Below are 24,779 nucleotides of genomic sequence, written 5' to 3'. Positions count from 1 at the left end.
ACTTTATATGTCATACACAGGACCTTGAACCGTACTCGGTATTCTACCGGAAGCCAGTGCAGTGTTTTCCTGGCTAACGTAGCCGAGGTACGTCTGGGAGCATCCAAAACAAATCTTGCTGTGGCATTTTGAACCACCTGTAAGCGCTGCAGGAGGCTCTTTTTTAGCCCCGCGTACAGCGCATTACAGTAGTCTAACCGTGAGCCTATTAATGCCACAGCTACCTGTTTTCTGGATTGTAACGAAAGATATTTCCTAATCCTTCGCAGGGTGTGAATTAGGCCCCAACAGGTGGAGATAGTTCTGCTCACCTGTCCATTCATGTCCAGGACTGGGTCTATCATCACCCCCAGATTCTTGGCAGATGTTGTGGGGGAAGGGCAAGCTCCAAGCGAGTTGGGCCACCAGCTGGCTGACCAGATGTTGTTGTTCCCTCCGAACACCATCACCTCAGTCTTCTCCCCATTCAGTTTAAGAGAGTTCTGAATCATCCAGTGACCAACCGCCTCCATACAAGATCTAAACTTGGAGGCGGTCTGCACGTCTGAATGGGAGAGAGAGACGAGGATCTGGGTGTCGTCAGCATAGGAGACTACCTCCATCCCGAAAGATCTTATAAGTCTGGCCAGTGGGGTCACATAGATATTGAACAGGGTCGGACTAAGGGCCGACCCTTGAGGGACCCCACATAGCACAGGTCGGGATGGAGATAGAAACTCACCCAGTTTGACTCTTTGCTCCCTCCCAGCAAGGAAGGAGGTCAGTAGATCTAAAGCTGCCCCCCCCACCCCCACGTCCCTCAGACGAGATGTAAGTACTGAGGGGGAGAGGGTGTCGAAGGCCGCAGTCAGATCCAAAAGGACCAGGAGGGTGGTCTGGCCCCCATCCACTGTCCTACGGATGTTATCGAGCACAATGGTGAGGGCCGACTCGGTGCTATGTTCCCTCCTGAAACCGTGCTGGGAAGAGTCCAAGCAGCCCGAGCATTCCACAAAAACCGCAAGATGCTTGTTCAGATGTGCCTCAAGCATCTTTGCCGGAGCGGGAAGCAGCGAGATTGGACGGAAGTTTTTTAAGACCTCCGGGTCGAGGGAGGCCTTCTTTAGCAGTGGTTTTACCACTGCCTTCTTCCACTCCAAAGGGAAGACACCATTTCTTATAGCTAGATTCATTATTTCTAGCAGCGGTGGTAAAAGGGTCTCCCTACACTGCTTGATGATTTTCAGTGGGCAAGTATCCATGGGGGAACCAGATTTGATCTTATTAGTCAAGATTTCAAGATCCTTCAGAGTAAGAGGTGGAAAGGAGTCCAGGGTGCCCAATGAAAAGGGGTCGGTGGCTAGCATATTTATCTCGGCCATGGCAGTAGGCACACTAATACAGGCTCTTTGTTTTTCAAGAGCTAGGTGGATGTCCTCTATATTAGTGTGGAAAAAAGAGGCAATCCTATCGCATAAATCCTGCGAAGGTACGACGGGGTCAGGGGCTTGTAGATTGACAAGGGAGTCAACAATTTTGAAAAGCTCCTTCGGTGAGGAAAGCGAGGATGTCAGGGTTACAAAGTAATCCTGTTTAGCCTGCACGATCTCGGCCTTATATTTTTGTGTGTATAATTTGTGATTTTACTACAAATACTATCCATCTGCCTTAGCGCTTGTTCTGGCCCCTCACCTGCATTTAAAACATTATTTTGCACCGCCGTTTGGTGGGCCCGGTTCTGGGGTGGTGAGGGAGCGCCATGTTGGTGTAGCCTGCGAAGCCTGACGCCGCCATCTTGGTGCGGGTCGTGGCGCCTGGGTTGCTCTACTTCCGCCGGCCTACTTAAGGCGGAACCTTCGGACGATCCTTCTTGGCAAATTGGTGCCTGCAAGGGTAGGAGGTAGACGCTGTGATAAAGGGCTGCGCGATTTTGCGCTAACGCGCTTATTTTTTTAAATGTAACATAACGTTTCATTTTTTGTGTGTATAATTTGTGATTTTACTACAAATACTATCCATCTGCCTTAGCGCTTGTTCTGGCCCCTCACCTGCATTTAAAACATTATTTTGCACCGCCGTTTGGTGGGCCCGGTTCTGGGGTGGTGAGGGAGCGCCATGTTGGTGTAGCCTGCGAAGCCTGACGCCGCCATCTTGGTGCGGGTCGTGGCGCCTGGGTTGCTCTACTTCCGCCGGCCTACTTAAAGCTCCACCCTATTCAACGCGCAGCGGTGACGCGCAAGGTGGCGCCTTCCCTGCGCCTGAGTCGTGCCAGAGTCCTGCCCGTCTGCGCCCGTCAGCGTTCCGGCAGCGGACGGTGCAGGACGGCTGGCAGGCTCTTTTTAAGTAGCTGGTACTGTACGTTTCTTAAAGTCTTATAATGTGCTATTTTTATTCTTCTGAGACTCTTTCTGATCTCCGTCCGCCGCTAGGGCGCTGCCACTCGGTTTTTCCGGGACATCGAACCTTAAGGAAAGGGTGTCAGGTTTGTGGTTGGCGAGCCCCTTCATGTAATAGACCAAAACATATTTCCTCGGAAACTACTATTACTTGTTTACTCCTTAATACACGTTCATTAGGCTGTCATGCCTTAGATATATGGAATTTACTTGATAACTCCGACATATCTTGTCTTTTTCTCACGGAGACATGGTTGAGTGATACCTCGGCCCCAGACTTAGCCAACGCCATCCCACCTAATTATTCCATCTTTAGGAGAGATAGAACATCTGGGCGTGGGGGCGGTGTAGCAATTATTGTCAACAATAAGCTGCACTGCACCACTTTTACGGTAGATAACATCCAGAACACCGAGGCGCTGGGTTTCACTCTCCATTTGTCTCCTCATTATGCTTGTACTGGCATTTTGGTATATCGTGCCCCTGGTCCATTAGGTTCTTTTCTGGACGAGCTACAGGTTGCTCTTTCAGTCCCATGTCTCAAATCTAAACATTGTTTATTTTTGGGTGATTTGAATATACATATGGATGAGGCTGTAAACCCCGACACGATGAAACTTCTGGAGGTTACGGCTACATTAGGACTTACTCCTTTCATTCATGATCCTACTCACAATAAGGGTCATACTTTGGACCAAGTATTTTCCACTGTTTCGATTAATGTACTCGCCCCCCAACCCGTATTATGGTCAGACCATTCCTTAATCACTTTTAGTCTTTCAAGTGTCTCTTCTGCCAGATTGAACCCCGTTAGTTCTGCCAAACGTTTGTTTAAGCCTTTTCATCTGCTATCTAGTGACACGTTACTCCAGGTCTTGGCTCGTTCACCCTGCACTTTGTCCGGTGAGGTGGAAGTTGACCTACCCCGTTATACGGAGTGGCTCACGGCCATACTGGCGGATCTCGTGCCTGAGAAAGTTGTCAAACCTGGAATGAAACGTTCTTCTGCTCCTTGGTTCTCATCTAAGCTTAGAGAATTACGTCAAAATTGCAAGAGAGCCGAAAGAACTTGGAGGAAAGACTATAACCCTCGTGAGAGAGAAAAATTTAAAGATCTGACCAAATCCTATCATAGGATGATCTGGAGTGAAAAAAAATCCTTTCTTGAACGGCGGATAGATGAATCGGATAATTCCTGTAAGGAAATTTTTAAAATTGTTAGAGACTTCACTTCCCCATCCTTAGCCACGTATGTGCAGTGTCATTCAGAATCTTGGCTGAATGAACTTGCACGTTATTTTGTTGAGAAAATAACCACTATTCAAGCCGACCTTGCCACTCATTCCATTCAGCCTCGGGCTGTGGATCCTGATGCTATCTCTCTTGCTATTCCCACTCTTTGGGAATTTCCGCAGCTAAGCCTTACTGCTTCACTGGATCATTTGACAAGCTTGAAATCGGGCTCTCCCCTTGATCCTTGCCCGGTCTCGTGTCTTAACAAAATAGCCTCTGTGCTAAATAGTCCCATTAATTCCATTCTAAATTCCTCATTGTCCGCCGGCATTGTGCCACAGGCCTGGAAGAGCGCCTGTATTATTCCTTTAATAAAAAAACCAACTTTGGATCCCATCATACATGCCAACTATAGGCCTATTTCCCTACTCCCTGCTTTGGCAAAGGTGGCGGAAAGACATGTGCATCGATCCATCTCCGATTTTATCGAGATTAACAACTTATTGCACAGTACTCAATCTGGGTTTCGTGCGAATTATAGCACCGAGACCACATTACTGGAAGTCACCACTGCCATTAGGGAGGTTTTAGACTCAGGAGGAAAGGCCATGTTGGTTATGTTAGACTTGTCGGCGGCGTTCGACACCGTTCCCCATGACACTCTCCTAATTCGACTCTGGGATTGTGGTCTAAGGGGGACGGTGTGGAAATGGCTTAAATCATTTCTAGCCAACCGTCGACAAACGATCTGGGCGCCACCTCACTCCGCAGCTATGTCAGCCCTGGAAGTGGGGGTCCCTCAGGGGTCTATTCTTAGCCCCCTGCTTTTTAACATCTTTATGGCCCCCCTTGCAGAGGTTGCGGAGTTGTTGTGGCGCCCAGATCGTGTCTTATGCTGATGACACCCAGCTCTTGTTCACTCAGAATAAGAACGAGGTGTTTGATGGGACCCGCATCAGAGGCTGCTTAGAGGCAGTCTTTGATTGGTTCAGGAGGCATGGCCTGAAATGCAACTCCGATAAATCGGAGCTGCTCTTTTTCGGGTGTGTCTCCGAACCAAACTGGAAGAACTGGTGGCCTCAGGATCTTTTTCCCCCTGCCAATGCCAGTACCAAGGCTAAAAACCTTGGTATTATTGTTGACAACGAGTTGACTTTTGGACCTCAAATAGCCTGTCTTGCAGGGAAGTGCTTTGGTATCCTACGGATGCTTAGGAAATTCCTCCCTTTGGTTTCTGTGAATCATCGAAGGGTTATTGTCCAGGCATTGGTAGGGTCGCGCCTGGACTATGTTAATGTCCTTTATTTAGGTCTTCCTAAGTATCTTGTAAGAAGACTTCAGGTCGTGCAAAACTCAGCTGCTCGGGCCATTTATGGTCTACCTAGACGAGCTAGTGCTTCCAATCTGCTGAAGGAATTGCATTGGCTTCCTATAGCCAAAAGGGTGCTGTTTAAAAGCCTGACGCTTACCTATAAGGCCCTCCATGATTTGGGCCCTAGGTATATTAGAAAGCGCCTTGCTTTGTACCAACCGAGCAGAGCTCTTCGCTCCGCCTCCTTGTCTACAATGCGCGTTCCATCCATCAAACGAGCCAGACAAGGGGGGCGTTCGTTTCATTACCTGGCCCCACGTGCTTGGAATGAACTTCCAATTGCTCTTAGACAGGCCCCTAGTCTGTTGTCTTTTAGAAAGGCATTAAAAACATGGCTTTTTATTTAGGAATCGTGTTGTCTTTTATTTTCAGTTATGTTTCCTTTCCATTAAAGGTCCTCTTCGCCAAAGCGCCGGGACACTCCATTGTGAGTAGCCGTTGCGCTATAGAAGAGCCAATTAACATAACATAACATAACATTTCCTGATAAGGAGTTTGTGAGCCTCTTTATTCTTGAGGTCCCAGCTAGAGTGCCAAAGCCTCTCCATCCTCCTCACTTCTTGCCTAAGGAGCCTGAGGGAGTCAGTCTGACCCTGTGCCTCATGGGAACAGTCCAGCCCGAACTGCCAAGCCATGCCTTCCCTGGACCGGAAACAAGCTTCCGAGGACCGGTTTCTGACATTACAGCCGTCTTCAGCCCGGCTTGCTTGATTCCAGTGGCAAAGTGAGCAAGGGACTCACGTCTGAGCATACCCTGCCACACTTATGGCGGCCAAAGCGGTACAAAAGGGGGTGGTGATGGATAGAGCATCTGAACCAATCAAACACTCACACCCAGTCAAAATATCTGGGTTTGATCCATCACCGTTCTTTAGCCCACTCTGCCACCCCAGTTCAGACATGGCTATATGCAAATCAGTCTGACCCTGTGCCTCATGGGAACAGTCCAGACCGAACTGCCAAGCCACGTCTTCCCTGGGCCTGAAACAAGCTTCCGAGGACCGGTTTCTGGCATTACAGCCGTCTTCAGCCCGGCTTGCTTGATTCCAGTGGCAAAGTGAGCAAGGGACTCACGTCTGAGCATACCCTGCCACACCTATGGCGGACAAAGCGGTACAAAAGGGGGTGGTGATGGACAGAGCATCTGAACCAATCAAACACTCACACCCAGTCAAAAGATCTGGGTTTGATCCATCACCGTTCTTTAGCCCACTCTGCCACCCTAGTTCAGACATGACTATATGCAAATCAGCCTAACCCTGTGCCTCATCGGAACAGTCCAGCCCGAACTGCCAAGCCATGCCTTCCCTGGACCGGAAACAAGCTTCCGAGGACCAGTTTCTGGCATTACAGCCGTCTTCAGCCCGGCTTGCTTGATTCCAGTGGCAAAGTAAGCAAGGGACTCACGTCTGAGCATACCCTGCCACACTTATGGCGGCCAAAGCGGTACAAAAGGGGGTGGTGATGGACAGAGCATCTGAACCAATCAAACCCTCACACCCAGTCAAAAGATCTGGGTTTGATCCATCACCGTTCTTTAGCCCACTCTGCCACCCCAGTTCAGACATGGCTATATGCAAATCAGTCTGACCCTGTGCCTCATGGGAACAGTCCAGCCCGAACTGCCAAGCCATGCCTTCCTTGGACCGGAAACAAGCTTCCGGGGACCGGTTTCTGGCATTACAGCCGTCTTCAGCCCGGCTTGCTTGATTCCAGTGGCAAAGTGAGCAAGGGACTCACGTCTGAACATAACCTGTCACACTTATGGCGGCCAAAGCGGTACAAAAGGGGGTGGTGATGGACAGAGCATCTGAACCAATCAAACGCTCACACCCAGTCAAAAGTTCTGGGTTTGATCCATCACCGTTCTTTAGCCCACTCTGCCACCCCAGCTCAGACATGGCTATATGCAAATCAGTCTGACCCTGTGCCTCATGGGAACAGTCCAGCCCGAACTGCCAAGCCATGCCTTCCCTGGACCGGAAACAAGCTTCCGAGGACCGGTTTCTGGCATTACAGCTGTCTTCAGCCCGGCTTTCTTGATTCCAGTGGCAAAGTGAGCAAGGGACTCACATCTGAGCATACCCTGCCACACTTATGGCGGCCAAAACTGTACAAAAGGGGGTGGTGATGGACAGAGCATCTGAACCAATTTAACACTCACACCCAGTCAAAAGATCTGGGTTCGATCCATCACCGTTCTTTAGCCCACTCTGCCACCCCAGTTCAGACATGGCTATATGCAAATCAGTCTAACCCTGTGCCTCATCGGAACAGTCCAGCCCGAACTGCCAAGCTATGCCTTCCCTGGACCGGAAACAAGCTTCCGAGGACCGGTTTCTGGCATTACAGCCGTCTTCAGCCCGGCTTGCTTGATTCCAGTGGCAAAGTGAGCAAGGGACTCACGTCTGAGCATACCCTGCCACACTTATGGCGGCCAAAGCGGTACAAAAGGGGGTGGTGATAGACAGAGCATCTGAACCAATCAAACACTCACACCCAGTCAAAAGATCTGGGTTTGATCCATCACCGTTCTTTAGCCCACTCTGCCAACCCAGTTCAAACATGGCTATATGCAAATCAGTCTAACCCTGTGCCTCATCGGAACAGTCCAGCCCGAACTGCCAAGCCATGCCTTCCCTGGACCGGAAACAAGCTTCCGAGGACCGGTTTCTGGCATTACAGCCGTCTTCAGCCCGGCTTGCTTGATTCCAGTGGCAAAGTGAGCAAGGGACTCACGTCTGAACATACCCTGCCACACTTATGGCGGCCAAAGCGGTACAAAAGGGGGTGGTGATGGACAGAGCATCTGAACCAATCAAACACTCACACCCAGTCAAAAGATCTGGGTTTGATCCATCACCGTTCTTTAGCCCACTCTGCCACCCCAGTTCAGACATGGCTATATGCAAATCAGTCTGACCCTGTGCCTCATGGGAACAGTCCAGCCCGAACTGCCAAGCCATGCCTTCCTTGGACCGGAAACAAGCTTCCGAGGACCGGTTTCTGGCATTACAGCCGTCTTCAGCCCGGCTTGCTTGATTCCAGTGGCAAAGTGAGCAAGGGACTCACGTCTGAGCATACCCTGCCACACTTATGGCGGCCAAAGCGGTACAAAAGGGGGTGGTGATGGACAGAGCATCTGACCCAATCAAACAGTCACACCCAGTCAAAAGTTCTGGGTTTGATCCATCACCGTTCTTTAGCCCACTCTGCCACCCCAGTTCAGACATGGCTATATGCAAATCAGTCTGACCCTGTGCCTCATGGGAACAGTCCAGCCCGAACTGCCAAGCCATGCCTTCCTTGGACCGGAAACAAGCTTCCGAGGACCGGTTTCTGGCATTACAGCCGTCTTCAGCCCGGCTTGCTTGATTCCAGTGGCAAAGTGAGCAAGGGACTCGCATCTGAGCATACCCTGCCACACTTATGGCGGCCAAAGCGGTACAAAAGGGGGTGGTGATGGACAGAGCATCTGACCCAATCAAACACTCACACCCAGTCAAAAGTTCTGGGTTTGATCCATTACCGTTCTTTAGCCCACTCTGCCACCCCAGTTCAGACATGGCTATATGCAAATCAGTCTGACCCTGTGCCTCATGGGAACAGTCCAGCCCGAACTGCCAAGCCATGCCTTCCCTGGACCGGAAACAAGCTTCCGCGGACAGGTTTCTGGCATTACAGCCGTCTTCAGCCCGGCTTGCTTGATTCCAGTGGCAAGGTGATTAAGGGACTCACGTCTGAGCATACCCTGCCACACTTATGGCGGCCAAAGCGGTACAAAAGGGGGTGGTGATGGACAGAGCATCTGAACCAATCAAACACTCACACCCAGTCAAAATATCTGGGTTTGATCCATCACCGTTCTTTAGCCCACTCTGCCACCCCAGTTCAGACATGGCTATATGCAAATCAGTCTGATCCTGTGCCTCATGGGAACAGTCCAGACCGAACTGCCAAGCCATGCCTTCCCTGGGCCGGAAACAAGATTCCGAGGACCGGTTTCTGGCATTACAGCCGTCTTCAGCCCGGCTTGCTTGATTCCAGTGGCAAAGTGAGCAAGGGACTCACGTCTGAGCATACCCTGCCACACTTATGGCGGCCAAAGCGGTACAAAAGGGGGTGGTGATGGACAGAGCATCTGAACCAATCAAACACTCACACCCAGTCAAAGGATCTGGGTTTGATCCATCACTGTTCTTTAGCCCACTCTGCCACCCCAGTTCAGACATGGCTATATGCAAATCAGTCTGACCCTGTGCCTCATGGGAACAGTCCAGCCCGAACTGCCAAGCCATGTCTTCCTTGGACCGGAAACAAGCTTCGAGGACCGGTTTCTGGCATTACAGCCGTCTTCAGCCCGGCTTGCTTGATTCCAGTGGCAAAGTGAGCAAGGGACTCACGTCTGAGCATACCCTGCCACACTTATGGAGGCCAAAGCGGTACAAAAGGGGGTGGTGATGGACAGAGCATCTGAACCAATCAAACACTCACACCCAGTCAAAAGATCTGGGTTTGATCCATCACCGTTCTTTATCCCACTCTGCCACCCCAGTTCAGACATGGCTATATGCAAATCAGTCTGACCCTGTGCCTCATGGGAACAGTCCAGTCCGAACTGCCAAGCCATGCCTTCCCTGGACCGGAAACAAGCTTCTGAGGACCGGTTTCTGGCATTACAGCCATCTTCAGCCCGGCTTGCTTGATTCCAGTGGCAAAGTGAGCAAGGGACTCACGTCTGAGCATACACTGCCACACTTATGGCGGCCAAAGCGGTACAAAAGGGGGTGGTGATGGACAGAGCATCTGAACCAATCAAACACTCACACCCAGTCAAAAGATCTGGGTTTGATCCATCACCGTTCTTTATCCCACTCTGCCACCCCAGTTCAGACATGGCTATATGCAAATCAGTCTGACCCTGTGCCTCATGGGAACAGTCCAGACCGAACTGCCAAGCCATGTCTTCCCTGGGCCTGAAACAAGCTTCCGAGGACCGGTTTCTGGCATTACAGCCGTCTTCAGCCCGGCTTGCTTGATTCCAGTGGCAAAGTGAGCAAGGGACTCACGTCTGAACATACCCTGCCACACTTATGGCGGCCAAAGTGGTACAAAAGGGGGTGGTGATGGACAGAGCATCTGAACCAATCAAACGCTCACACCCAGTCAAAAGTTCTGGGTTTGATCCATCACCGTTCTTTAGCCCACTCTGCCACCCCAGTTCAGACATGGCTATATGCAAATCAGTCTGACCCTGTGCCTCATGGGAACAGTCCAGCCCGAACTGCCAAGCCATGCCTTCCCTGGACCGGAAACAAGCTTCCGAGGACCGGTTTCTGGCATTACAGCCGTCTTCAGCCCGGCTTTCTTGATTCCAGTGGCAAAGTGAGCAAGGGACTCACGTCTGAGCATACCCTGCCACACTTATGGTGGCCAAAACTGTACAAAAGGGGGTGGTGATGGACAGAGCATCTGAACCAATCAAACACTCACACCCAGTCAAAAGATCTGGGTTTGACCATCACCTTTCTTTAGCCCACTCTGCCACCCCAGTTCAGACATGGCTATATGCAAATCAGTCTAACCCTGTGCCTCATCGGAACAGTCCAGCCCGAACTGCCAAGCCATGCCTTCCCTGGACCGGAAACAAGCTTCCGAGGACCGGTTTCAGGCATTACAGCCGTCTTCAGCCCGGCTTGCTTGATTCCAGTGGCAAAGTGAGCAAGGGACTCACGTCTGAGCATACCCTGCCACACTTATGGCGGCCTAAGCGGTACAAAAGGGGGTGGTGATGGACAGAGCATCTGAACCAACCAAACACTCACACCCAGTCAAAAGATCAGGGTTTGATCCATCACCGTTGTTTAGCCCACTCTGCCACCCCAGTTCAGACATGGCTATATGCAAATCAGTCTGACCCTGTGCCTCATGGGAACAGTCCAGCCCGAACTGCCAAGCCATGCCTTCCTTGGACCGGAAACAAGCTTCCGAGGACCGGTTTCTGGAATTACAGCCGTCTTCAGCCCGGCTTGCTTGATTCCAGTGGCAAAGTGAGCAAGGGACTCACGTCTGAGCATACCCTGCCACACTTATGGCGGCCAAAGCGGTACAAAAGGGGGTGGTGATGGACAGAGCATCTGAACCAATCAAACACTCACACCCAGTCAAAAGATCTGGGTTTGATCCATCACCGTTCTTTAGCCCACTCTGCCACCCCAGTTCAGACATGGCTATATGCAAATCATTCTGACCCTGTGCCTCATGGGAACAGTCCAGCCCGAACTGCCAAAGCATGCCTTCCCTGGACCGGAAACAAGCTTCCGAGGACCGGTTTCTGGCATTACAGCCGTCTTCAGCCCGGCTTGCTTGATTCCAGTGGCAAAGTGAGCAAGGGACTCACGTCTGAGCATACCCTGCCACACTTATGGCGGCCAAAGCGGTACAAAAGGGGGTAGTGATGGACAGAGCATCTGAACCAATCAAACACTCACACCCAGTCAAAAGATCTGGGTTTGATCCATCACCGTTCTTTAGCCCACTCTGCCACCCCAGTTCAGACATGGCTATATGCAAATCAGTCTGACCCTGTGCCTCATGGGAACAGTCCAGCCCGAACTACCAAGCCGTGCCTTCCTTGGACCGGAAACAAGCTTCCGAGGACCGGTTTCTGGCATTACAGCCGTCTTCAGCCCGGCTTGCTTGATTCCAGTGGCAAAGTGAGCAAGGGACTCACGTCTGAGCATACCCTGCCACACTTATGGCGGCCAAAGCGGTATAAAAGGGGGTGGTGATGGACAGGGCATCTGAACCAATCAAACACTCACACCCAGTCAAAAGATCTGGGTTTGATCCATCACCGTTCTTTAGCCCACTCTGCCACCCCAGTTCAGACATGGCTATATGCAAATCAGTCTGACCCTGTGCCTCATCGGAACAGTCCAGCCCGAACTGCCAAGCCACGCCTTCCCTGGACCGGAAACAAGCTTCCGAGGACCGGTTTCTGGCATTACAGCCGTTTTCAGCCCGGCTTGCTTGATTCCAGTGGCAAAGTGAGCAAGGGACTCACGTCTGAGCATTCCCTGCCACACTTATGGCGGCCAAAGCGGTACAAAAGGGGGTGGTGATGGACAGAGCATCTGAACCAATCAAACAATCACACCCAGTCAAAAGATCTGGGTTTGATCCATCACCGTTCTTTAGCCCACTCTGACACACCAGTTCAGACATGGCTATATGCAAATCAGTCTGACCCTGTGCCTCATGGGAACAGTCCAGCCCGAACTGCCAAGCCATGCCTTCCCTGGACCGGAAACAAGCTTCCGAGCACCGGTTTCTGGCATTACAGCCGTCTTCAGCCCGGCTTGCTTGATTCCAGTGGCAAAGTGAGCAAGGGACTCACGTCTGAGCATACCCTGCCACACTTATGGCGGCCAAAGCGGTACAAAAGGAGGTGGTGATGGACAGAGCATCTGAACCAATCAAACACTCACACCCAGTCAAAAGATCTGGGTTTGATCCATCACCGTTCTTTAGCCCACTCTGCCACCCCAGTTCAGACATGGCTATATGCAAATCAGTCTAACCCTGTGCCTCATGGGAACAGTCCAGCCCGAACTGCCAAGCCATGCCTTCCCTGGACCGGAAACAAGCTTCCGAGGACCGGTTTCTGGCATTACAGCCGTCTTCAGCCCGGCTTGCTTGATTCCAGTGGCAAAGTGAGCAATGGACTCACGTCTGAGCATACCCTGCCACACTTATGTCGGCCAAAGCGGTACAAAAGGGGGTGGTGATGGACAGAGCATCTGAACCAATCAAACACTCACACCCAGTCAAAAGATCTGGATTTGATCCATCACTGTTCTTTAGCCCACTCTGCCACCCCAGTTCAGACATGGCTATATGCAAATCAGTCTGACCCTGTGCCTCATGGGAACAGTCCAGCCCGAACTGCCAAGCCATGTCTTCCTTGGACCGGAAACAAGCTTCCGAGGACCGTTTTCTGGCATTACAGCCGTCTTCAGCCCCGCTTGCTTGATTCCAGTGGCAAAGTGAGCAAGGGACTCACGTCTGAGCATACCCTGCCACACTTATGGCGGCCAAAGCGGTACAAAAGGGGGTGGTGATGGACAGAGCATCTGAACCAATCAAACACTCACACCCAGTCAAAAGATCTGGGTTTGATCCATCACCGCTCTTTATCCCACTCTGCCACCCCAGTTCAGACATGGATATATGCAAATCAGTCTGACCCTGTGCCTCATGGGAACAGTCCAGTCCGAACTGCCAAGCCATGCCTTCCCTGGACCGGAAACAAGCTTCTGAGGACCGGTTTCTGGCATTACAGCCGTCTTCAGCCCGGCTTGCTTGATTCCAGTGGCAAAGTGAGCAAGGGACTCACATCTGAGCATACACTGCCACACTTATGGCGGCCAAAGCGGTACAAAAGGGGGTGGTGATGGACAGAGCATCTGAACCAATCAAACACTCACACCCAGTCAAAATATCTGGGTTTGATCCATCACCGTTCTTTAGCCCACTCTGCCACCCCAGTTCAGACATGGCTATATGCAAATCAGTCTGACCCTGTGCCTCATGGGAACAGTCCAGACCGAACTGCCAAGCCATGTCTTCCCTGGGCCTGAAACAAGCTTCCGAGGACCGGTTTCTGGCATTACAGCCATCTTCAGCCCGGCTTGCTTGATTCCAGTGGCAAAGTGAGCAAGGGACTCACGTCTGAGCATACCCTGCCACACTTATGGCGGCCAATGCGGTACAAAAGGGGGTGGTGATGGACAGAGCATCTGAACCAATCAAACACTCACACCCAGTCAAAAGATCTGGGTTTGATCCATCACCGTTCTTTAGCCCACTCTGCTACCCCAGTTCAGACATGGCTATATGCAAATCAGTCTAACCCTGTGCCTCATCGGTACAGTCCAGCCCGAACTGCCAAGCCATGCCTTCCCTGGACCGGAAACAAGCTTCCGAGGACCGGTTTCTGGCATTACAGCCGTCTTCAGCCCGGCTTGCTTGATTCCAGTGGCAAAGTGAGCAAGGGACTCACGTCTGAACATACCCTGCCACACTTATGGCGGCCAAAGCGGTACAAAAGGGGGTGGTGATGGACAGAGCATCTGAACCAATCAAACGCTCACACCCAGTCAAAAGTTCTGGGTTTGATCCATCACCGTTCTTTAGCCCACTCTGCCACCCCAGTTCAGACATGGCTATATGCAAATCAGTCTGACCCTGTGCCTCATGGGAACAGTCCAGCCCGAACTGCCAAGCCATGCCTTCCCTGGACCGGAAACAAGCTTCCGAGGACCGGTTTCTGGCATTACAGCCGTCTTCAGCCCGGCTTTCTTGATTCCAGTGGCAAAGTGAGCAAGGGACTCACGTCTGAGCATACCCTGCCACACTTATGGCGGCCAAAGCGGTACAAAAGGGGGTGGTGATGGACAGAGCATCTGAACCAATCAAACACTCACACCCAGTCAAAAGATCTGGGTTTGATCCATCACCGTTCTTTAGCCCACTCTGCCACCCCAGTTCAGACATGGCTATATGCAAATCATTCTGACCCTGTGCCTCATGGGAACAGTCCAGCCCGAACTGCCAAAGCATGCCTTCCCTGGACCGGAAACAAGCTTCCGAGGACCGGTTTCTGGCATTACAGCCGTCTTCAGCCCGGCTTGCTTGATTCCAGTGGCAAAGTGAGCAAGGGACTCACGTCTGAGCATACCCTGCCACACTTATGGCGGCCAAAGCGGTACAAAAGGGGGTAGTGATGGACAGAGCATCTGAACCAATCAAACACTCACACCCAGTCAAAAGATCTGGGTTTGATCCATCACCGTTCTTTAGCCCACTCTGCCACCCCAGTTCAGACATGGCTATATGCAAATCAGTCTGACCCTGTGCCTCATGGGAACAGTCCAGCCCGAACTACCAAGCCGTGCCTTCCCTGGACCGGAAACAAGCTTCCGAGGACCGGTTTCTGGCATTACAGCCGTCTTCAGCCCGGCTTGCTTGATTCCAGTGGCAAAGTGAGCAAGGGACTCACGTCTGAGCATACCCTGCCACACTTATGGCGGCCAAAGCGGTATAAAAGGGGGTGGTGATGGACAGGGCATCTGAACCAATCAAACACTCACACCCAGTCAAAAGATCTGGGTTTGATCCATCACCGTTCTTTAGCCCACTCTGCCACCCCAGTTCAGACATGGCTATATGCAAATCAGTCTGACCCTGTGCCTCATCGGAACAGTCCAGCCCGAACTGCCAAGCCACGCCTTCCCTGGACCGGAAACAAGCTTCCGAGGACCGGTTTCTGGCATTACAGCCGTTTTCAGCCCGGCTTGCTTGATTCCAGTGGCAAAGTGAGCAAGGGACTCACGTCTGAGCATTCCCTGCCACACTTATGGCGGCCAAAGCGGTACAAAAGGGGGTGGTGATGGACAGAGCATCTGAACCAATCAAACAATCACACCCAGTCAAAAGATCTGGGTTTGATCCATCACCGTTCTTTAGCCCACTCTGACACACCAGTTCAGACATGGCTATATGCAAATCAGTCTGACCCTGTGCCTCATGGGAACAGTCCAGCCCGAACTGCCAAGCCATGCCTTCCCTGGACCGGAAACAAGCTTCCGAGCACCGGTTTCTGGCATTACAGCCGTCTTCAGCCCGGCTTGCTTGATTCCAGTGGCAAAGTGAGCAAGGGACTCACGTCTGAGCATACCCTGCCACACTTATGGCGGCCAAAGCGGTACAAAAGGAGGTGGTGATGGACAGAGCATCTGAACCAATCAAACACTCACACCCAGTCAAAAGATCTGGGTTTGATCCATCACCGTTCTTTAGCCCACTCTGCCACCCCAGTTCAGACATGGCTATATGCAAATCAGTCTAACCCTGTGCCTCATGGGAACAGTCCAGCCCGAACTGCCAAGCCATGCCTTCCCTGGACCGGAAACAAGCTTCCGAGGACCGGTTTCTGGCATTACAGCCGTCTTCAGCCCGGCTTGCTTGATTCCAGTGGCAAAGTGAGCAATGGACTCACGTCTGAGCATACCCTGCCACACTTATGTCGGCCAAAGCGGTACAAAAGGGGGTGGTGATGGACAGAGCATCTGAACCAATCAAACACTCACACCCAGTCAAAAGATCTGGATTTGATCCATCACTGTTCTTTAGCCCACTCTGCCACCCCAGTTCAGACATGGCTATATGCAAATCAGTCTGACCCTGTGCCTCATGGGAACAGTCCAGCCCGAACTGCCAAGCCATGTCTTCCTTGGACCGGAAACAAGCTTCCGAGGACCGTTTTCTGGCATTACAGCCGTCTTCAGCCCCGCTTGCTTGATTCCAGTGGCAAAGTGAGCAAGGGACTCACGTCTGAGCATACCCTGCCACACTTATGGCGGCCAAAGCGGTACAAAAGGGGGTGGTGATGGACAGAGCATCTGAACCAATCAAACACTCACACCCAGTCAAAAGATCTGGGTTTGATCCATCACCGCTCTTTATCCCACTCTGCCACCCCAGTTCAGACATGGATATATGCAAATCAGTCTGACCCTGTGCCTCATGGGAACAGTCCAGTCCGAACTGCCAAGCCATGCCTTCCCTGGACCGGAAACAAGCTTCTGAGGACCGGTTTCTGGCATTACAGCCGTCTTCAGCCCGGCTTGCTTGATTCCAGTGGCAAAGTGAGCAAGGGACTCACATCTGAGCATACACTGCCACACTTATGGCGGCCAAAGCGGTACAAAAGGGGGTGGTGATGGACAGAGCATCTGAACCAATCAAACACTCACACCCAGTCAAAATATCTGGGTTTGATCCATCACCGTTCTTTAGCCCACTCTGCCACCCCAGTTCAGACATGGCTATATGCAAATCAGTCTGACCCTGTGCCTCATGGGAACAGTCCAGACCGAACTGCCAAGCCATGTCTTCCCTGGGCCTGAAACAAGCTTCCGAGGACCGGTTTCTGGCATTACAGCCATCTTCAGCCCGGCTTGCTTGATTCCAGTGGCAAAGTGAGCAAGGGACTCACGTCTGAGCATACCCTGCCACACTTATGGCGGCCAATGCGGTACAAAAGGGGGTGGTGATGGACAGAGCATCTGAACCAATCAAACACTCACACCCAGTCAAAAGATCTGGGTTTGATCCATCACCGTTCTTTAGCCCACTCTGCTACCCCAGTTCAGACATGGCTATATGCAAATCAGTCTAACCCTGTGCCTCATCGGTACAGTCCAGCCCGAACTGCCAAGCCATGCCTTCCCTGGACCGGAAACAAGCTTCCGAGGACCGGTTTCTGGCATTACAGCCGTCTTCAGCCCGGCTTGCTTGATTCCAGTGGCAAAGTGAGCAAGGGACTCACGTCTGAACATACCCTGCCACACTTATGGCGGCCAAAGCGGTACAAAAGGGGGTGGTGATGGACAGAGCATCTGAACCAATCAAACGCTCACACCCAGTCAAAAGTTCTGGGTTTGATCCATCACCGTTCTTTAGCCCACTCTGCCACCCCAGTTCAGACATGGCTATATGCAAATCAGTCTGACCCTGTGCCTCATGGGAACAGTCCAGCCCGAACTGCCAAGCCATGCCTTCCCTGGACCGGAAACAAGCTTCCGAGGACCGGTTTCTGGCATTACAGCCGTCTTCAGCCCGGCTTTCTTGATTCCAGTGGCAAAGTGAGCAAGGGACTCACGTCTGAGCATACCCTGCCACACTTATGGCGGCCAAAACTGTACAAAAGGGGGTGGTGATGGACAGAGCAGCTGAACCAATCAAACACTCACACCGAGTCAAAAGATCTGGGTTTGACCATCACCGTTCTTTAGCCCACTCTGCCACCCCAGTTCAGACATGGCTATATGCAAATCAGTGTAACCCTGTGCCTCATCGGAACAGTCCAGCCCGAACTGCCAAGCCATGCCTTCCCTGAACCGGAAACAAGCTTCCGAGGACCGGTTTCTGGCATTACAGCCGTCTTCAGCCCGGCTTGCTTGATTCCAGTGGCAAAGTGAGCAAGGGACTCACGTCTGAGCATACCCTGCCACACTTATGGCGGCCTAAGCGGTACAAAAGGGGGTGGTGATGGACAGAGCATCTGAACCAATCAAACACTCACACCCAGTCAAAAGATCAGGGTTTGATCCATCACCGTTGTTTAGCCCACTCTGCCACCCCAGTTCAGACATGGCTATATGCAAATCAGTCTGACCCTGTGCCTCATGGGAACAGTCCAGCCCGAACTGCCAAGCCATGCCTTCCTTGGACCGGAGACAAGCTTCCGAGGACCGGTTTCTGGAATTACAGCCGTCTTCAGCCCGGCTTGCTTGATTCCAGTGGCAAAGTGAGCAAGGGACTCACGTCTGAGCATACCCTGCCACACTTATGGCGGCCAAAGCGGTACAAAAGGGGGTGGTGATGGACAGAGCATCTGAACCAATCAAACACTCACACCCAGTCAAAAGATCTGGGTTTGATCCATCACCGTTCTTTAGCCCACTCTGCCACCCCAGTTCAGACATGGCTATATGCAAATCATTCTGACCCTGTGCCTCATGGGAACAGTCCAGCCCGAACTGCCAAAGCATGCCTTCCCTGGACCGGAAACAAGCTTCCGAGGAACGGTTTCTGGCATTACAGCCGTCTTCAGCCCGGCTTGCTTGATTCCAGTGGCAAAGTGAGCAAGGGACTCACGTCTGAGCATACCCTGCCACACTTATGGCGGCCAAAGCGGTACAAAAGGGGGTAGTGATGGACAGAGCATCTGAACCAATCAAACACTCACACCCAGTCAAAAGATCTGGGTTTGATCCATCACCGTTCTTTAGCCCACTCTGCCACCCCAGTTCAGACATGGCTATATGCAAATCAGTCTGACCCTGTGCCTCATGGGAACAGTCCAGCCCGAACTACCAAGCCGTGCCTTCCCTGGACCGGAAACAAGCTTCCGAGGACCGGTTTCTGGCATTACAGCCGTCTTCAGCCCGGGTTGCTTGATTCCAGTGGCAAAGTGAGCAAGGGACTCACGTCTGAGCATACCCTGCCACACTTATGGCGGCCAAAGCGGTAAAAAAGGGGGTGGTGATGGACAGGGCATCTGAACCAATCAAACACTCACACCCAGTCAAAAGATCTGGGTTTGATCCATCACCGTTCTTTAGCCCACTCTGCCACCCCAGTTCAGACATGGCTATATGCAAATCAGTCTGACCCTGTGCCTCATCGGAACAGTCCAGCCCGAACTGCCAAGCCACGCCTTCCCTGGACCGGAAACAAGCTTCCGAGGACCGGTTTCTGGCATTACAGCCGTCTTCAGCCCGGCTTGCCTGATTCCAGTGGCAAAGTGAGCAAGGGGCTCACGTCTGAGCATACCCTGCATCACTTATGGCGGCCAAAGCGGTACAAAAGGGGGTGGTGATGGACAGAGCATCTGAACCAATCAAACACTCACACCCAGTCAAAAGATCTGGGTTTGATCCATCACCGTTCTTTAGCCCACTCTGCCACACCAGTTCAGACATGGCTATATGCAAATCAGTCTGACCTTGTGCCTCATGGGAACAGTCCAGCCCGAACGGCCAAGCCATGCCTTCCCTGGACCGGAAACAAGCTTCCGAGGACCGGTTTCTGGCATTACAGCCGTCTTCAGCCCGGCTTGCTTGATTCCAGTGGCAAAGTGAGCAAGGGACTCACGTCTGAGCATACCCTGCCACACTTATGGCGGCCAAAGCGGTACAAAAGGGGGTGGTGATGGACAGAGCATCTGAACCAATCAAACAATCTCACCCAGTCAAAAGATCTGGGTTTGATCCATCACCGTTCTTTAGCCCACTCTGACACCCCAGTTCAGACATGGCTATATGCAAATCAGTCTGACCCTGTGCCTCATGGGAACAGTCCAGCCCGAACTGCCAAGCCATGCCTTCCCTGGACCGAAACAAGCTTCCGAGCACTGGTTTCTGGCATTACAGCCGTCTTCAGCCCGGCTTGCTTGATTCCAGTGGCAAAGTGAGCAAGGGACTCACGTCTGAGCATACCCTGCCACACTTATGGCGGCCAAAGCGGTACAAAAGGGGGTGGTGATGGACAGAGCATCTGAACCAATCAAACACTCACACCCAGTAAAAAGATCTGGGTTTGATCCATCACCGTTCTTTAGCCCACTCTGCCACCCCAGTTCAGACATGGCTATATGCAAATCAGTCTGACCCTGTGCCTCATGGGAACAGTCCAGACCGAACTGCCAAGCCATGTCTTCCCTGGGCCTGAAACAAGCTTCCGAGGACCGGTTTCTGGCATTACAGCCGTCTTCAGCCCGGCTTGCTTGATTCCAGTGGCAAAGTGAGCAAGGGACTCACGTCTGAGCATACCCTGCCACACTTATGGCGGCCAAAACTGTACAAAAGGGGGTGGTGATGGACAGAGCATCTGAACCAATCAAACACTCACACCCAGTCAAAAGATCTGGGTTTGATCCATCACCGTTCTTTAGCCCACTCTGCCACCCCAGTTCAGACATGGCTATATGCAAATCAGTCTGACCCTGTGCCTCATGGGAACAGTCCAGCCCGAACTACCAAGCCGTGCCTTCCCTGGACCGGAAACAAGCTTCCGAGGACCGGTTTCTGGCATTACAGCCGTCTTCAGCCCGGCTAGCTTGATTCCAGTGGCAAAGTGAGCAAGGGACTCACGTCTGAGCATACCCTGCCACACTTATGGCGGCCAAAGCGGTAAAAAAGGGGGTGGTGATGGACAGGGCATCTGAACCAATCAAACACTCACACCCAGTCAAAAGATCTGGGTTTGATCCATCACCGTTCTTTAGCCCACTCTGCCACCCCAGTTCAGACATGGCTATATGCAAATCAGTCTGACCCTGTGCCTCATCGGAACAGTCCAGCCCGAACTGCCAAGCCACGCCTTCCCTGGACCGGAAACAAGCTTCCGAGGACCGGTTTCTGGCATTACAGCCGTCTTCAGCCCGGCTTGCCTGATTCCAGTGGCAAAGTGAGCAAGGGACTCACGTCTGAGCATACCCTGCCACACTTATGGCGGCCAAAGCGGTAAAAAAGGGGGTGGTGATGGACAGGGCATCTGAACCAATCAAACACTCACACCCAGTCAAAAGATCTGGGTTTGATCCATCACCGTTCTTTAGCCCACTCTGACACCCCAGTTCAGACATGGCTATATGCAAATCAGTCTGACCCTGTGCCTCATGGGAACAGTCCAGCCCGAACTGCCAAGCCATGCCTTCCCTGGACCGGAAACAAGCTTCCGAGCACCGGTTTCTGGCATTACAGCCGTCTTCAGCCCGGCTTGCTTGATTCCAGTGGCGAAGTGAGCAAGGGACTCACGTCTGAGCATACCCTGCCACACTTATGGCGGCCAAAGCGGTACAAAAGGGGGTGGTGATGGACAGAGCATCTGAACCAATCAAACACTCACACCCAGTCAAAAGATCTGGGTTTGATCCATCACCGTTCTTTAGCCCACTCTGCCACCCCAGTTCAGACATGGCTATATGCAAATCAGTCTGACCCTGTGCCTCATGGGAACAGTCCAGACCGAACTGCCAAGCCATGTCTTCCCTGGGCCTGAAACAAGCTTCCGAGGACCGGTTTCTGGCATTACAGCCGTCTTCAGCCCGGCTTGCTTGATTCCAGTGGCAAAGTGAGCAAGGGACTCACGTCTGAGCATACCCTGCCACACTTATGGCGGCCAAAACTGTACAAAAGGGGGTGGTGATGGACAGAGCATCTGAACCAATCAAACACTCACACCCAGTCAAAAGATCTGGGTTTGATCCATCACCGTTCTTTATTCCACTCTGCCACCCCAGTTCAGACATGGCTATATGCAAATCAGTCTGACCCTGTGCTTCATGGGAACAGTCCAGCCCGAACTGCCAAGCCATGCCTTCCCTGGACCGGAAACAAGCTTCCGAGGACCGGTTTCTGGCATTACAGCCGTCTTCAGCCCGGCTTGCTTGATTCCAGTGGCAAAGTGAGCAAGGGACTCACGTCTGAGCATACCCTGCCACACTTATGGCGGCCAAAGCGGTACAAAAGGGGCTGGTGATGGACAGAGCATCTGAACCAATCAAACACTCACACCCAGTCAAAAGATCTGGGTTTGATCCATTACCGTTCTTTATCCCACTCTGCCACCCCAGTTCAGACATGGCTATATGCAAATCAGTCTGACCCTGTGCTTCATGGGAACAGTCCAGCCCGAACTGCCAAGCCATGCCTTCCCTGGACCGGAAACAAGCTTCCGAGGACCAGTTTGTGGCATTACAGCCGTCTTCAGGCCGGCTTGCTTGATTCCAGTGGCAAAGTGAGCAAGGGACTCACGTCTGAGCATACCCTGCCACACTTATGGCGGCCAAAGCGGTACAAAAGGGGGTGTGATGGACAGAGCATCTGAACCAATCAAACACTCACACCCAGTAAAAATATCTGGGTTTGATCCATCACCGTTCTTTAGCCCACTCTGCCACCCCAGTTCAGACATGGCTATATGCAAATCAGTCTGACCCTGTGCCTCATGGGAACAGTCCAGACCGAACTGCCAAGCCATGTCTTTCCTGGGCCGGAAACAAGCTTCCGAGGACCGGTTTCTGGCATTACAGCCGTCTTCAGCCCGGCTTGCTTGATTCCAGTGGCAAAGTGAGCAAGGGACTCACGTCTGAGCATACCCTGCCACACTTATGGCGGCCAAAGCGGTACAAAAGGGGGTGGTGATGGACAGAGCATCTGAACCAATCAAACACTCACACCCAGTCAAAAGATCAGGGTTTGATCCATCACCGTTCTTTAGCCCACTCTGCCACCCCAGTTCAGACATGGCTATATGCAAATCAGTCTAACCCTGTGCCTCATGGGAACAGTCCAGCCCGAACTGCCAAGCCATGCCTTCCCTGGACCGGAAACAAGCTTCCGAGGACCGGTTTCTGGCATTACAGCCGTCTTCAGCCCGGCTTGCTTGATTCCAGTGGCAAAGTGAGCAAGGGACTCACGTCTGAGCATACCCTGCCACACTTATGGCGGCCAAAGCGGTACAAAAGGGGGTGGTGATGGACAGAGCATCTGAACCAATCAAACACTCACACCCAGTCAAAAGATCTGGGTTTGATCCATCACCGTTCTTTAGCCCACTCTGCCACCCCAGTTCAGACATGGCTATATGCAAATCAGTCTGACCCTGTGCCTCATGGGAACAGTCCAGCCCGAACTGCCAAGCCATGCCTTCCTTGGACCGGAAACAAGCTTCCGAGGACCGGTTTCTGGCATTACAGCCGTCTTCAGCCCGGCTTGCTTGATTCCAGTGGCAAAGTGAGCAAGGGACTCACGTCTGAGCATACCCTGCCACACTTATGGCGGCCAAAGCGGTACAAAAGGGGGTGGTGATGGACAGAGCATCTGACCCAATCAAACACTCACAGCCAGTCAAAAGTTCTGGGTTTGATCCATCACCGTTCTTTAGCCCACTCTGCCACCCCAGTTCAGACATGGCTATATGCAAATCAGTCTGACCCTGTGCCTCATGGGAACAGTCCAGCCCGAACTGCCAAGCCATGCCTTCCTTGGACCGGAAACAAGCTTCCGAGGACCGGTTTCTGGCATTACAGCCGTCTTCAGCCCGGCTTGCTTGATTCCAGTGGCAAAGTGAGCAAGGGACTCACGTCTGAGCATACCCTGCCACACTTATGGCGGCCAAAGCGGTACAAAAGGGGGTGGTGATGGACAGAGCATCTGACCCAATCAAACACTCACACCCAGTCAAAAGTTCTGGGTTTGATCCATTACCGTTCTTTAGCCCACTCTGCCACCCTAGTTCAGACATGGCTATATGCAAATCAGTCTGACCCTGTGACTCATGGGAACAGTCCAGCCCGAACTGCCAAGCCATGCCTTCCCTGGACCGGAAACAAGCTTCCGAGGACCGGTTTCTGGCATTACAGCCGTCTTCAGCCCGGCTTGCTTGATTCCAGTGGCAAGGTGATTAAGGGACTCACGTCTGAGCATACCCTGCCACACTTATGGCGGCCAAAGCGGTACAAAAGGGGGTGGTGATGGACAGAGCATCTGAACCAATCAAACACTCACACCCAGTCAAAATATCTGGGTTTGATCCATCACCGTTCTTTAGCCCACTCTGCCAGCCCAGTTCAGACATGGCTATATGCAAATTAGTCTGATCCTGTGCCTCATGGGAACAGCCCAGACCGAACTGCCAAGCCATGCCTTCCCTGGGCCGGAAACAAGATTCCGAGGAACGGTTTCTGGCATTACAGCCGTCTTCAGCCCGGCTTGCTTGATTCCAGTGGCAAAGTGAGCAAGGGACTCACGTCTGAGCATACCCTGCCACACTTATGGCGGCCACAGCGGTACAAAAGGGGGTGGTGATGGACAGAGCATCTGAACCAATCAAACACTCACACCCAGTCAAAAGATCTGGGTTTGATCCATCACCGTTCTTTAGCCCACTCTGCCACCCCAGTTCAGACATGGCTATATGCAAATCAGTCTAACCCTGTGCCTCATGGGAACAGTCCAGCCCGAACTGCCAAGCCATGACTTCCCTGGACCGGAAACAAGCTTCCGAGGACCGGTTTCTGGCATTACAGCCGTCTTCAGCCCGGCTTGCTTGATTCCAGTGGCAAAGTGAGCAATGGACTCACGTCTGAGCATACCCTGCCACACTTATGTCGGCCAAAGCGGTACAAAAGGGGGTGGTGATGGACAGAGCATCTGAACCAATCA

This window comes from Lissotriton helveticus, chromosome 7, assembly GCF_964261635.1.
Source record: "Lissotriton helveticus chromosome 7, aLisHel1.1, whole genome shotgun sequence".
NCBI lineage: Eukaryota > Metazoa > Chordata > Amphibia > Caudata > Salamandridae > Lissotriton > Lissotriton helveticus.
Note: the sequence above shows the minus strand (reverse complement) of the source record.